Raw genomic sequence first — 14,770 nt, forward strand, 5'->3', positions numbered from 1 at the left:
CTGGTGGCATTTTACAAGCTACCATGCACAGGTGTGAGTGACTAGACAAGGTGCAGGGCAGCAGCGAGCCTATGGTAAAGCCACGGGAAGGACTAGCTGGCCTAGTTCGTAGCTTAAGGCTCCAACCATAATACCATTTTCCCTCCTTACTGCTGAGCAGCGATTGGACAGTGGCTGCATATCCAGGGCTTGAGCCACCACTCCCTTGCCCTGCTTTACCCCGTCACGTTGCCAGGAGTGGTGTGACAGCATGAACGCAGAGTAATGGAGCACCTGGTCTCTAGAGGCACACCTCCCCCACCTCCCTCTCCACCCTGAGAGGAAGTGAAACAGCCCAAGCTGGTTATCTCTACAAAATGCAAAAGGACGGTTCGCCACCTGAATGAATTGCATAAAACCAGTTGCCTGGAGCGGCACCAAATGTTGTCCCCTGGCTGGTCAGAATCAGTGCAACAGCCACTGGGGAAAGACAATGGAACCAGGTGGAAAGGGACAGAGACCAGAGAGAAAACAAAGGTCTCCATGCTGCTTGTAAATTGCATTGTGGATTTACCCAGGCTGGAAGAGCGCCCCCTCCTTGACCCATTCTCTACCACACAAACTGGTGTGTGCTACAGATGGCTCAGTGATGGCCCACGTACAGCTGTGCACATCTGGCCCACAGGTGTTTAGGCTTCCATTTGCCAGCTACCCCTCGAGAGCAGCCAGCGCTTTTGGCAGAGTCAGCCCACTCCCACATAATTGCTGGAGACAAGAAGAGAGATTAGTTCACTCACTGTCCTAATGGCCTCTGTGTTTGGGGCCCTCAGATATGAGTAACTCCTATCCCAGTCAACAGGGGTCAGTCATGTCCTACAGTAGGAAATTGGGGTCTTTGCATCTCAGGGGTAAGGATTAAGTAGGAGCAGGGAGGCACTGAGATATTACAGAGCTGTTCAGATGCTATGGTGATGGGCACAGGATAAAAACTAGATTGATGTGGGTAATTTAGTTCATGTGGCCCTCATTAAGGAGTTAATGTGCACTAAGGGCTGGTCTCAACCCCGGTTTTGTACCACTATATTGATTTAGAAACTGATATACAGCACATTTATACTGCACCTGAAGGTGTTACTTCTCATCAATCTAGGATCAATCTCCCATCAACAGAAGTGGGAATTGCACCGTTAGCGCCAATGTGGACGCACCCATAGTGAAACCAGTGCAACGCCCTCAAGCAGGCACAATTATGCAGCTATAGCGGTGCTGTGACAGGGACCGCCTCCTTGGTGCTGCCTTGTGGCCCATCAGGGCAGCACTCACTCTAGTACAGTTCTCCGATGGTTGATTGCTACCCCTCACGGGACCCCAGGCAGTGATGTTTAGCTCTCCAACTACAGCACGTTTGAGTCGCATCCCCCCTTCCAGGGCACTGAAGTTCCAAAAGAAAAGAATGCTAAGAACTCCAAACAGGGACACCCTTCCACACAGGGCTTGTCTTCATGAAGCCCGTCCACTGGTTGGTCTCCTTGGGCCTGTATTTTCCATCCACCCAGATGCTCATCCAAGCATCAAGCTCTCCACACCTGATATCTGCTGCAGGTGTGTGTAGCCGCGGGGAGCCAGCTGGGTCCACAGGCCCTCACTAACCCTCTCCTTGCCAACATGGGCCCCATATGCTCCATCACAGTTTCTCACACTTGTGTATTTTACTCCTGTAAGTGGTACAAAGGCTGTGTGGAGACCAATCCCATGTAATATTGGTCAGTGTCTGCAAATGTAAAGCTTTTTATAAGTGCAAAATATTATTAGCAGAGCTGTTTAAGAATTTTCCATTGAAATTTCAGCTGTGCGAATAATGAATTTTTCAGGTTGATGGCAATTCCAGACAATTGGGAAGACATTCAGTTGGGGCTGACCCAGACATGAAATTTATCAAAATTTTCAGGGACTCAAAAAGTCAAGTGTTTCATTTTGACTTTGACCATTTTAGGCTTTTAGTTTTTTCTTTTTGTTTTTTAATACAATCAAAGGACATTTCAAAATGAGAAGTCGTTTTGAATCAAAACATCTTGTTTCAAAAATGTCAGGACAAAATGTTTCAGTTGTTTTCATATTTTTGTATATATTCATATATTTGCAGGTTTTGTTTTGTTTTTTGAGTGACGCAATAAAAAATCTACACACATTGGTGAAATATTTCAGTTGACCCAAATCTGCATTTTTTTTTACCCAAAAAACAAACAACAACAAAAAGAATAGTTTAGAAAACTTTCGCCAAGCTCCAGTTGAAATGCGATTGTTGTTGTTTTGGTTTTTTTCTTTCCTAGATAAAAACGGCATTTCATCAAAATGGAAAGTTGAGTCAAAAAAATTTATTTTGGTTAACAATTTGTTTTCAGCATTGTTGATTGTTTGCTTTCTTGCTTGCTTATTTTGGGGCTTTGGGAGTGGATTTGGTGTGTGGTTTTTTTGGTTTTGTTTTTTTTACAAATTTTGAGAAAACCAAAAAGTACTCATTTTTGTGAAGATTTTGTACAGGGATAAAAACCTTTCCCAATCAGCTCTAATTATTAAATTAATGAAAGCCAATACCTCTGAGAAACTGCTAATAATAATGTGAACATTAAGGCTTAGCACACAGAACGCATTGCTTGTTCAAATTCGTGTACAAACATGAATGCTTTTCATGTAGGAATATGTGAGGAGATTTTCAAAGTGCTCAGCAGCTGACAGCTCCCATTGTGACACTTTTGGTGAGCTTTTCAAACGAACTTAGCAGCCAGTAGTTAGTTTAATGTATTCATTGTCGGTTAATTTGTTAGTTAATTGTGGTTACAGCTGGTAGAAAAACAAGAAGAATTTTTGTCAAAAAAAAACCAACCTCCCCCCACTTTGCTTTGGAGAAATTTAAAATTTTGATAAATATGTTGACATTTGACCCCTCCCCCCCCCCAAAAAAACACCTATCTCTATTGAAGTCAGAATTGAAATGAAAAATTTGTCATCCAAAAAAGGAGATTTGGAAAACGTGCCTCTGAGGCATGGACCAAGCAATATTGGCAGGGCTTATTCTCTTTGAAACCATCCCTTGATTAGGAATGTAAAGGAAGCTTAGAAGCTAAGGGATTGTCACAGGGTGACACTGGCCTTTTAAAAGAGACAAGGCCAGTGCACCTCTGACTGATCAGTTGACCCTTTCCCCCCCACCCCAGTTAGACTTCAGAGAGGGAACTGGGGCCCTAGAGGGATGAGACTAGTGAGTCAGACACCTGAAAAGTCAGGAAGGAGCGGCAGAGAGTTGCCTGGAGTTGCTTGGATGCAAGTTGTTGAGAACTGTCCAGAGCTGGGGGCCTCCGAGGAGCGGAAGGCTCAGGCAGTGGCCCATAGGAAAAGGGGAAGGTCCAGCTTGGTGAGGAGAAGCTTACCTGGAAGCAAGAGGGTGGACTCTGAAGGAACATGCCCCAAGCAAGGGTAAGACTCAGAAGCAGAGAGTCCTGGGGAGTAGAACGCTGTGGGGAGCTCTCTTGTGGGACACCTGAGGTAGTGGGCAGGTAAGAGTCAGGAGCCTGGTTGCTCACAGCTGGACAGCCTGGAGAGCGGGGCCCTGGATCGGGGCAGAAGAATTAGGAATACAGTGCTGCTGTCAATTCTCTTGGGGAGAGAGGGGAGTATCCTGAAGGTGATGTCCCTAAAGGGGGGAATAGAAAAACTGTAGTATCCTTATATGTGTACTGTGGGATTGTCCAGAACGGTTTTATTGCAAGGATTTTTTTGGGTGGGGGAGAAGGGAATTACTGCACTGGTGTATTGAATAAAATTATGCCCAGAAGAGGGACTTTGCATTGGACACTGAGAGACTGTTCCACCGAAGGGGAAATTAGTTAGGCACACAGATCATGCCATAGCCTGCTGCTGGAGGGTGTCCCACGGGGTTTGCCTTGTGACGGGGACCTACCAGCATGTCTTGCAAAGGACCTTCCGTTGTGAAATTCAATGAGATTGGTATTACAATTTGTCTTAGCGTAGCCCCTCAGAGCCCAAGTCATGAAGCAGGACCCCATTGTGCTAGACACTGTACAAACGCAAAACAAAAAGACACTCCCTACCCTGCAGAGCTTAGAATCTAAGAATAAGACAAGAGGAAGCAGCTGGATAGAGACGGACTGAGAGGGGAGTACCCGGAACGCATGAGACAATCCTGGTTAGTGTAATGGCCAGTGGTCCCAGCACACCAGCAGCCCAACTTTGGTCAAGTTGTTTTGTTTTTTGTAGGCACCATGGAAAAGGAGAGGTTTCTGAACGGGGCTTTGCATTTGTTTTCAAGCAACGTGCGCAGACAATAAAAGCATCCCTGTGCTGCAGACAACAGGAAGATGTTACTGTATAAACCACACACAAGCACACAAAGGGAGATGGCGCTAGACCATTAGACCCTCAAGCACAGGTCTCTGGCCCTTAAATGATAGGAGAAACTTACTTACAGTGTAAAGTCTTTTATTCTTTCTGTGAGCATCAGGCACTCACATGCACAAAGCCAGTACAGCGGCAGAGCAGCACCACTCTGCCCCGTTACTGTACGTCTGACTTTCCCAAGTTTCCATTTCAAACTGGGAGTGGGCAGTAGCTGAAGTGGGTCTGGGATTGAAGTGTATTCACCGAATTGGGGTAGATCCTTAAGGGGTAGGAACGTCTGGCCAGGGACAGAGTGACGCAGCATGTCAGCTGCATTCATAAATCAGCTCCTAGTATCAATGCATTAGTCTAAGCCTGAAGAAATGAGTGGCTTGCTTTCTGTGGCCACAGCTTCATGCAGTGTCTCTTGACTTGGACGAAACATGGCGCTGCCGCTGAAGGTTCTGTGGGTTTTCTTTCTTGGTTCACAACTTCTCAGCATCAGGAGTGCTACGAGGAGGAAGAAAACTCAGATGATCTGGGAACTAAGAGATATTGCATTGTGCTTGTTGGTACGTTGGTTTCATGGCTCGCTGGATTTTCCCTTCTCCTGGCCCTTTCCCATCTGGCAGCCCTTGTTGCTGTTCATTGACCGACACACATGTGACCGAATGTAGCAATGGCTCAGCAACTGTTTGTATTACAGTTATACCTGGAGGTACCAACTGAGCCCCTAGGTGCAGCACAAATATATATAGTAAGAGACTAGGGTTGCCAATTTTGGTTGGACATATTCCTGGAGATTTCATCACATGACATAATCTTTAATTAAAGATTAATCTTTAATTCCTGGAGACTCCCAGACAATTCTGGATGGTTGGCAACCCTAGAGACAGTCCTAGCCCTGAGAGTTTACAATCTCAATAGACAAAAGAAGCAGGGTTACCCTCTTTTATTCATGAGGAGCTATGGTGCAGAGAGGTGAAGTAACTTGTGCAAGAAGTTGGTAGCACAGCCACGAGCTGAACCTAGATCTTTCAAGGCCCAGTCCAGTGTTTTACCCGCAGGTCCACCCTTCCTCGTGAATTTAGCATCCAGATCAGTGTAAAACTATATTCAAAATGCTGTTATTGAAACGTGCAGGAAGAAAGTATCAGAAATGTTGTGTTGTGGTTTTTTTTCCCTGGATTTTGGGAGGATGAAATCAAGTGTCCCTTAGTGCCTTGTTTTTCCATGTGGTTCCACGAGGAACACTTGTTCTGCAAAGCTCAACCTTAGGGTAAGATGAGACCAGAGATAAACCTATAATTTCTCATACATAATGTCCCAGGCTCCTTTCCCTGAAGCGCTCATATTGTCCCGTCTTTTATCTGTAGTCCAGAGTATGAGATTTAGCTCTCCTTTTTTTCTAGTGCTGCTGCGAGCACCACACGCTACGGTTGCTTGTGCCTTGGCTTCAGTGGGGGCAGCATGGGGGCAGGCATCTGTTGTGTGGAGACTCAACAAGTAACTTTGCCCCCTCAGGTGGCAGCAAGGGTCTCATTATAATTTGTACAGCGCCAAGCACAACTGAGTCCCAATCTTGCATTCTATAATAATTATGAGGGTCTGATCTGAAGTCATTGGTAGCCTTCCCATCCACTTCAATGGGCTTTGGATCAGGCCCAGTGATGAGCAAGAATCCCCCAAGGTTAAGTATCGAGTCCTAGCTCTACCAGGTATATCTGGATTCATTTTATTTTTTCCCCTTCGCATTAATGTGAGCACATCATCTGGGAGAACAGGACAACATGACACAGGGGATGGTGCGAGAGAGATGCTGCATTCCACAACCCTAAAAGCTTCAGTGAAAAGTGCTTACGCAGGCAGGCTTAATCTAGTCTGCGACCATTTAATGGTCGGTAATGGAGGGGCTTATTTATTGCATGTGCTGTGGGTCTAGAGAGCTGGTACCCAAATGTGAAGTGAAAGTGCGTGGGAGGGGAAATAGCAGCACGTCTCAGTTATTTACGAACATGCACATCCGTGAGCTGACGAGGATTCCACCCAGACAGAGGCTGCATTAAGGAGGCTGCTGATCATTCTGCATCTCCAGAGGCACTTTCTCTCTGCGGCCACTTAACCTCATCTGTGTGCTGGAATGTCATGCATTATTCAGTGAATGGGCACTCAGGCCTGGGAGCACATGCCCCTGGCCCCTTGGAAACACGGACATGGGCTAAATATTGCATGGCTCTGGACATGCAGGAGGAATACACTGGAAGAGGCACCCATAAAGAACCTCCGATGAAGTGAGCTGTAGCTCACAAAAGCTTATGCTCAAATAAATTGGTTAGTCTCTAAGGTGCCACAAGTCCTCCTTTTCTTTTTATAAAGAACCTGTAGCTCTTTGTTGTGAGCTCTGTGCCTAATAATAGAAGGCAGTAAAGGGCCATTGTAACAACAGACACAATAGTTCCATGAATCATACACTCACATTGGGATTCAAGTCTAGAACCTGGTCCCTATGCTTTAAACACACATGATGCTGTCACTCAAGCTAAAGGAAATCTCTCAGAGATAGCTGTAGTAGGAGGATCCTTATCTTCTCTGTTGTCCAGCCACTATATGATAACAGCTCACACACTTTTTCTGTGTCTCTCTCACACAGAGTACATTGTAACATCCAAACTGAAGTCAGTAATAATAATTGGCAATACCCGGTTCTCAAAGCCCCTTATACTCATGAATGAATTAAGCTTCCTACACCCCTGAATGTCAGTACAATTACTCACATTTCACAGATATGGAAACTGAGTGACAGCAAGTCCATACAAGTCAGCGTATATACCAGAATTAGAACTCAGGACCTCCTGGTGCCTAATCCCATGCTGGATCCACTAGATCACACTGCCTCTACAAAGCAAGCAAGCAAAAAAATTAAAACAGTTATCCAAAGCATGGGTGAGCTCTTCAGCTGGTGTAGGTTGGCATGGTAGTGACATATCATTAACTTCCATGGAGCTACACTGATTTATGCTAGTTGAGGATCTACTGCTGTGTGTTTAACCATGGCTTGAGTGTTGAGTGAAGGTTCAAGTGGAGTCCAGTTTCATCTGAACCAATTCTCCATGCTGCCCTAGAGGCAAGGTGAAGGGCTACAGACAGGAGTGGATGGTTCCAACAGAGAGAACCACTTCATTAAAGGTAACCTAGAAGCAACACAGACATCCAGCACTTATGGGTGGAGTGAGACCTACAATGTTAACTTTTTAAGTGATGGTCAATCACCGAGTTTGACAGATGATGGGATTAATACATAATGATGACGCATTCAGCTCAAAGAACATAAAGAAAAACTGCTCTCAGTGCTGAGAGGAGCACAGGTTGGTCTGGATAGGTTTGTACCATGCTCCTTGGGGCCCATCACTCAATGTAGCTGGTTGGCTTTTTTTGTATGAGTTGCCACAAGAGTGATAAAGACAATGAAACCGAAGGGAACTATGTTTCTACAGGCATTCCTGGCCTGTGGAACTCACTGCCACAGGATAGCATATCACTGACAGTGAGAGCTTAGGGTTCAAAAAAGGGTAAGATGTTTATATTGATGAGGCCTGTCACAGTTACAGTAGAAGGGATTCATTTATTTTAACAAGGGCTGTAAACACTCATGCTTCAGAGCATGAACCAACCGTTAACTTCCTGGGGTTAGGAAGAAACTTTATCCTATGGGCAAGTTATTCCCTAACTGTCCACCACACGCTTTCTTGTACATTCCCCTGTTTACCTTGGGTACTTGTATGGCCCATCTAGCGTAGTATCTCACAGCCTGACAATCTTTAATGTACTTAGCCTCACAACGCCCCCCAGGGGGTAGAGAAATGCTATTACCCCCTTTTAACAATGGCAAACTGTGATCCAGAGAAACCAATGGGAGTTGGGGGCCTAAATACCTTTGAGGCTCTGGGCCTGAGGTCACACAAGGAATCTGTGTCCTGAGTTCCAGACCCACCTCTGAAAAACCTTCCTCTTCTTCCTAAAGGAGCTGGCATTGGCCTCTTCAGAAGATAGCCTACCGGACTTAGCCAGCCCACTGCTCTGCCCTGTTATGGCGGTTGCTATGTTCCCACAACAGCGACACTGCCCAGTCTGTCCATCCTGTGCACTTACAAGACACTTCTCCCACTGAGACAAAATCCCCATTAAAATCGACAGGAACAGGCCCAGGTCCATTGTTTTTAAGCAGAGCACAGGGACCTGGGGAGAGGAGGGGTCAAGCCCAGGCTAGCTGATGAGCAGCAAACAAGCACAATTTATGCAAAAAAACAGTCTGGAAAATCGACATTCCTGGTTGTCTGCATATATAATATACAGAAATCCCTAATAAAGGAGCCAAAGATGTGCCTATGAATCAGAGCTTTCTTCTTCAGCCACCCAGCACAAAGCACATGAATTTGGGTGCGTTTTCCTTTTTAATTGCTCTGTCTTTTAAGGCAGGCTATTAGAGCTGCCTGACTTAGGAGAACAATCCTTTATTAGAAAACAAACCAGTCATTTGGGCTATGACTTTTATCTGTTTTTCCACCATCTCCAACTTGGCTCTGAGACAACAAACAAGCCATTAATGTCTGGAAAATGGTTTTGATTTAGATTTAGCAGCCATGACACAGATTTCTCCTGGTGGTGCCAAGTGTCATGATTAAGGCCGGACCATCTACCAGTGTGTGTGTGATTAATTACACCCAGCACTGACACAGTGCCTTCCATGTGCAAAGAGCTTTATGTATATGATCGGCAAGATTCCACCCTCAGTGACACGGGAGCAAATCCACAGTCAGCCCGTTGACTCCACTGCCGGTACTTTGGGTTTACAGCATCGTAAATCAGAATTTGGCCTTAAAACTTACAGTAGGCCTGTGAAGTAGGTAAATGTTATTATGCTCATTTTGCAGATGGGGAAACTGAGGTAGAGAGTGGTCAACAGACATGCAAAAGGCCACACAGCAAGAGTGGCAGAGCCAGGAAAATAACCCAGGAATCCTGGCTCCAAGGGTATGTCTAAGCTATGGAGACAAAGTTGGAATAGCTCCGGAGGGTAGATGCAGCCTACGCTCAGAGAACAGGCTTTTCTGTCATGATGGGAAGATCACCTCCTCGAATTATGTTAGCTGTGTTGGCAGAAGCACTCTTCTAGTGACACAGCTCCCCTCTTCTAATCACTATTGTTATATGCTGTTTGTATTATAGTAACACCTTGAGGCCCTGGAGAAGATCAGGGCCCCATTGTGCTGGCTATTGTTCCAACCCACAGAAAGAGAAAACCCTTGCCCAGAAGAGCTTACAATTTAAAAAGACAAGAATGATTTTAAAGGCAGGAGGGGAAGCAGAGGCCCAAGGTTAGTAGCCAAGCTAGGCCCAGGCCAGAACCCAGATCTTTCAGCTCCGAGCCCACTGCATTACCTACCACAGTAGCTAGCCTTCCCTGCTAGAAGAAACTACCTTACTGTTAGTCACAGCTTATATTTACAGGGCCAGGCTCCCTGAGTGGCCATCTTTGCCCTGTCACCCATTGCCACAGATGAAACTGGCAAGTCAGGGTCTGTCAGCCATTCCTAACCTCGTCCACTGAAGGCCCACACCTCTGGAAGGCTCTTCCTTTCCTGGGCTGGCATCCAGATGTTTCCATTTTATTTGTGTTGCGGGGGTGGGAATCTCCTGTTCACCGGTCTATTTGGTCATGCTGCTTTCTCTGAAAAAGCATGGTTCCAGTTATCCTTTGTTAAGGTAGCCAGAGGCCTCCAGGCAGGGGTAGCTTGTTAGAGCTAGCAAATTAGTTCCAATTGCATGAGAAGTCTGTGAGGCGAAGGTCTGAATATCTGGCTAGCCACGGTAACAGGTGTACAGAATTATATCCAGGCCCGGAGCCTGAAAATGCCACTCTCCAGCTGGGAGAGGGTAACTTCCCCCGCCCCTCCAGAACCTCAGTGTTATTCAGCAGAATTCACTCTGCAAGACTGGAGACTTTCAGCCTGCAGTATCTGTGTCCGTCTACCTTACTGAGGGGTATATCATGTGCCCATCAATAAGCTGGGATCTCAAAGCTCTGTATAAACATTAATGAATTAAACCACCGCACCTGTCCTGGAAGGTCAGGAAGTGTCATTCTGAAAATGAGCAAAATTGAGGCACAGGGAAGTAAAGAGACTTGTACAGACAATACAAGAAGTCTGTAGAAAAGCCAGGAACAGATCTCCTGACTCCAGCTGTAACTGAGTAATCAAAAAACCATCTTTCCTCCTCCAGGTTCTCCCTGTTTCTCTCCAAATTCAACCATTTGACACCTTTGACACTCGAGACTCCATAGCAATTGGTATTTCCCACCCAGATGCTGCTGCCATCAGGAGTTAGGAACCTAAATACCTTTGAGGATCTAGGCCAAAAAGCCCCCACTCTAAGCCTCAGCAGCCAGAACTTGTATCTCCAGCAAGGCTGCCCTAAGAGCTAAGGGTTTGGGCCCCAGTGTTCAAGGTTGGGTGCTTAAAGTTAGGGGGAGATTTTCAAAGACACAAAGAGCAGTTTTATGCTCAACCCCCATAGAGAGTTCAGCATCTAAATCCCACTTGTGCCTCTGAAAACTACCCTCCTAACGCCATATCTAGGCCCTTGAATAGAAGTGGCTGTGACAGCAGGAGAAGCAGGTGCTCAGCACCTCTGAAAATCAGGCCCCCGATTCAGATGCCCAACTCCCAGTGGCAAACAGCACCTTGGTGGGATTCAAGGCACCCAAGTCTGAATGGTTTGGCCGAAGGGGATAACCGTGGCGTTAACGATGGGTAAGTGAGTTGTGGGAGGACCTGCCTCTGCTTCCAAAGGACATAGTGGGCAGTCCCAACAAGAAATGGAGCAGGGTTTGGAGATGCCGTGGGAACTGCAGCTCTAACCAGCTCAGCTTCCAGGAAATTCTCATTTCCAGCTGCCTGGAGCAGCACAACGGGGCTGTCATTTCAGCCTTGGTGTACGATCCTTTTCCCAGACAGGGCGCATCTCTCCTTCACCGGGCAGCGGTGAGTTACTGAGGCAGCAGCTTCTATAATGCTGTGCCAGTCATGCAAAGGGACATTCCCAGTGGCTCAATCCACTGTACAAGATTCGCTTCAACATCAGCTAGCGCACCTTAGCCATGGAGGGCTAGACTGTGCCTTTAACCACAACCTTGAGCAAGGGGTGATGATAAACTGCACCGTGGTAGGAGTAGCCTTGGGGGTTGTGGTGGGGGAGAGGGGTGCTGTGATGCAGAGCTAAAGCCACAAGCCCTAGCTTCCTGGGTCTCACCTAAACTAGCAGCAAATTACCTGAGGGAGCAACGAGTGGGAAAGGAATGCAATCACTGAAATATCTATAGCAAACTTATTGAACGGCCTGTACATATAAGAGAATTAAGAGTGGAAGGCTGACCCTGTGGACAGGAACTCAGAACACCCCTGCTCATTTCCCACCTCTGCCACGCACTTGCTGTGAAACTTTGAACATGTTGTTTCATCTTGCTCATGGGGACTCAGTTACCCATCTGTACAATGGGGATAATAATCATTCCTTTGTCTCTCTTGTCTAGCTAGATTGTAAGCTCTTTGGGACAGGCACTGTCTCTTACTGTTTGTATGCACAGCACCTAGCACAATGGGGCCTTGAGATCAGTTATGGCTTTTACAGCTTCTATTTTTATGCTAATAATAATGATAAAACTCAGGGTCTCCTTTAGGGTCTCCTTTTAGTTCATGGTGGACAGGTGTTCCCCTAAAAAATACATCATAGAAGGCACTAATTGGTACCCAGCATTAAACAGCACGTGCCCTGTTGTCTAGATTGTTAGCAAGATGCATCATCTCATCATACGTTGTAGTTTATATGTGTCTTTAAATGGTGAATAGTTCCATGGTTAAGAGAATTGGGTGTCTTTTTATTTCAACTCAGGACAGGTGCGGCGGCTGGGGTAATATAACCTTATTGCATCTAAATCATATTTTGGATCATTTCTAAATGATGCTCTGTTTGTTGAGGTATGAATGCATATTAATTATTAATTATTATTATTATTATTATTATTATTTCAGATCCTGAGTTTTTACTCGGCTTTTACTCAGGTAAAATTCCTGTTGAAGTCAGCGGGACTTCTGCCTGTGTGAGAACTGCAGGATTTTGGCTGCCATCATTAAAGCCATTTCCAAAAAAACAAAAACAATGGCTGCAATTTTCAAAGCAACCCAAGGGATTTAGATGTACAGCTCCCATTCACTTCAATGGAAATTGTGCCTCTCACTTCCCCAAAATGGCTTTACAAATCCGGGCCTCAGGTACAGATGTCGTGGGCACAAACAATGGACTATGGGGTGAACTTTGACCCAGCCCTGCCTATCATAATACAATCGAGAAGAGAATCCTTTCTAGTTCTACTCTCCGCGACTGTGAGATGGGAGGGATCCCGCTGGAATGTCCAACAATCTGAGCTTCTTCCCCCTTTGAATGGCCTCATTTGCTCAGGCAGCCAGCAGTTCCACATTGTAATGTATTCAGCAAATGGCAGGGATAAAACAAATACTATAATCAAAGTGTTTAAACCTCTGCCTCATCTGTGCCAACACAAACCCTGAATCTGAGGAAGCATTAAGCTAAATATAGATCCACCAGAAAAACCCAAGTGTGTTCCTTTTTTTTTTTTTTTTTGCGTTTCATACTGTAAAACATCTGCTGAACAGTTTCCTATAACTGTTTTTGGCCCTTAAATCAAAGAAAAGAGAAACAATGTCCCATTTTTGTAGCGAGAGGGGAGAGGGAAATAATAGACCTTCCTCTCAAAGCAGGATGACAATAAGGATGGAAATAGAAAGGGGAATGTGTTGAAACATCTTGAGACCAGACTAGAAGTAGGGGTGGAGGCAGGGCCAGGTATTTCAGCTTCGCCTGGCCATTTCCCATTGTAAGAGAGAATGGCAAGTCCATTAGGAATGGGAGGGAGCAATGCAAAGCACCATGGGAGCTTTTGCCATGCAAATCAGTTTTGAATTGATCTGATTGGGCTGAATGGGTTGCTGGTGGGTGGAGGGTAGTGTATGGGTAGGCTTGAAAGTGTTAGATTTTTATCAGTACATGTTGGTAAGTGTTGATTTCACCACACACACACAAACCTATGAAAAAACTACAGTCGAAATGTACAGCTAGGTAAAGCAAGAAAATACGGCTTGAGAACTTATTAGAATTGGATTTGACTTTGTATATTTTTGACATGTGATGTTGACAATTTGTGCGTGAACAGTTATGAACCTTTAATTTCTTCAAAGTCAGCATCTACTGTCATTAAATAATTATTGTCTGACACACACACCCTAATTTCCTGCAACTGTGACAATGTAAATTGATAAAAATCAGGGGAAAATGCTTAAAAAACATTGATATTATCTGTCAAAACGATTACAGAAATAAAAACCAAATTCTTCCAAGCCTCTGTCTGGAGAAGGTGTGTAAGGAGAGGCGGAGCCAGGGGTTTGGGGAAGTGGGGAATGGCAGAGGTAGAAAGCCAATGCTTTGCTTTTTCCCTGAGGGGAAAAGTCAAACTTGTTGCGGTGATTAACAAAATAATAATAATCATAATATGAAGGAAAATAAATGGGGGTGGTGCAAATGTAATGACCTTCTAACATGGATTCCATCCAAGACCTTCACAACCAAAGCACAGACCTCTGCCATTTGCGCTAAAGGAGCAGCTCCATTAGGTGGTAGTAGCAGTAGGCTCTTTTCCCGTAGCTGAGGGATCACCGTCACAGAACCTCAAGGTTGGCCCCAGCACATCTGGACTGGTGAATATCTATGCAGTGGCCTGCCACCTATATATGCAAGGCATGCACTGGATGCCCAACCAATTGTATGTTGTCCAACTGGCAGCCCACAGGCCAGATCCAGCCCACGGGATGATTCAGTCTGGCCCCCATGGAGGACGCCATTTTGAAGAACAAACATCTACAAAATGGCATCCTCCACACAGCATAGCCTCGTACACCCTGTACATGCGAGTCCATGTTGCATGGAGCACACCATTTTGGACTGCCTAAGGAAAGCAAGTCAGTGGTTTCATGCCTTAGTAAAACTGTCCCGGCATGCCACTGCATCTGTGAGACCCCAGGGCTGGCCCCAACACATGTGGATTTGCCAGTGTTCCAAGAATGGCCCCAGCACCTCTGGTATTGTCCCTTGACTAATTTAAAGGTACCCACACTCAAGAGCAGCCGCAGTTGTCTGGCTTCAAATGCTTTGGTCATTAGGCTCCTGCTCTCCCCACAGCCAGTGCTGTCACACCTCTTTGGCTTCTTGGCCACAGTGCCTCCCCAAAGTCTTTCCTGCCAAGACACAGGATGCGATGACGGCG

This window comes from Natator depressus, chromosome 22, assembly GCF_965152275.1.
Source record: "Natator depressus isolate rNatDep1 chromosome 22, rNatDep2.hap1, whole genome shotgun sequence".
In the NCBI taxonomy this organism is placed as follows: domain Eukaryota; kingdom Metazoa; phylum Chordata; order Testudines; family Cheloniidae; genus Natator; species Natator depressus.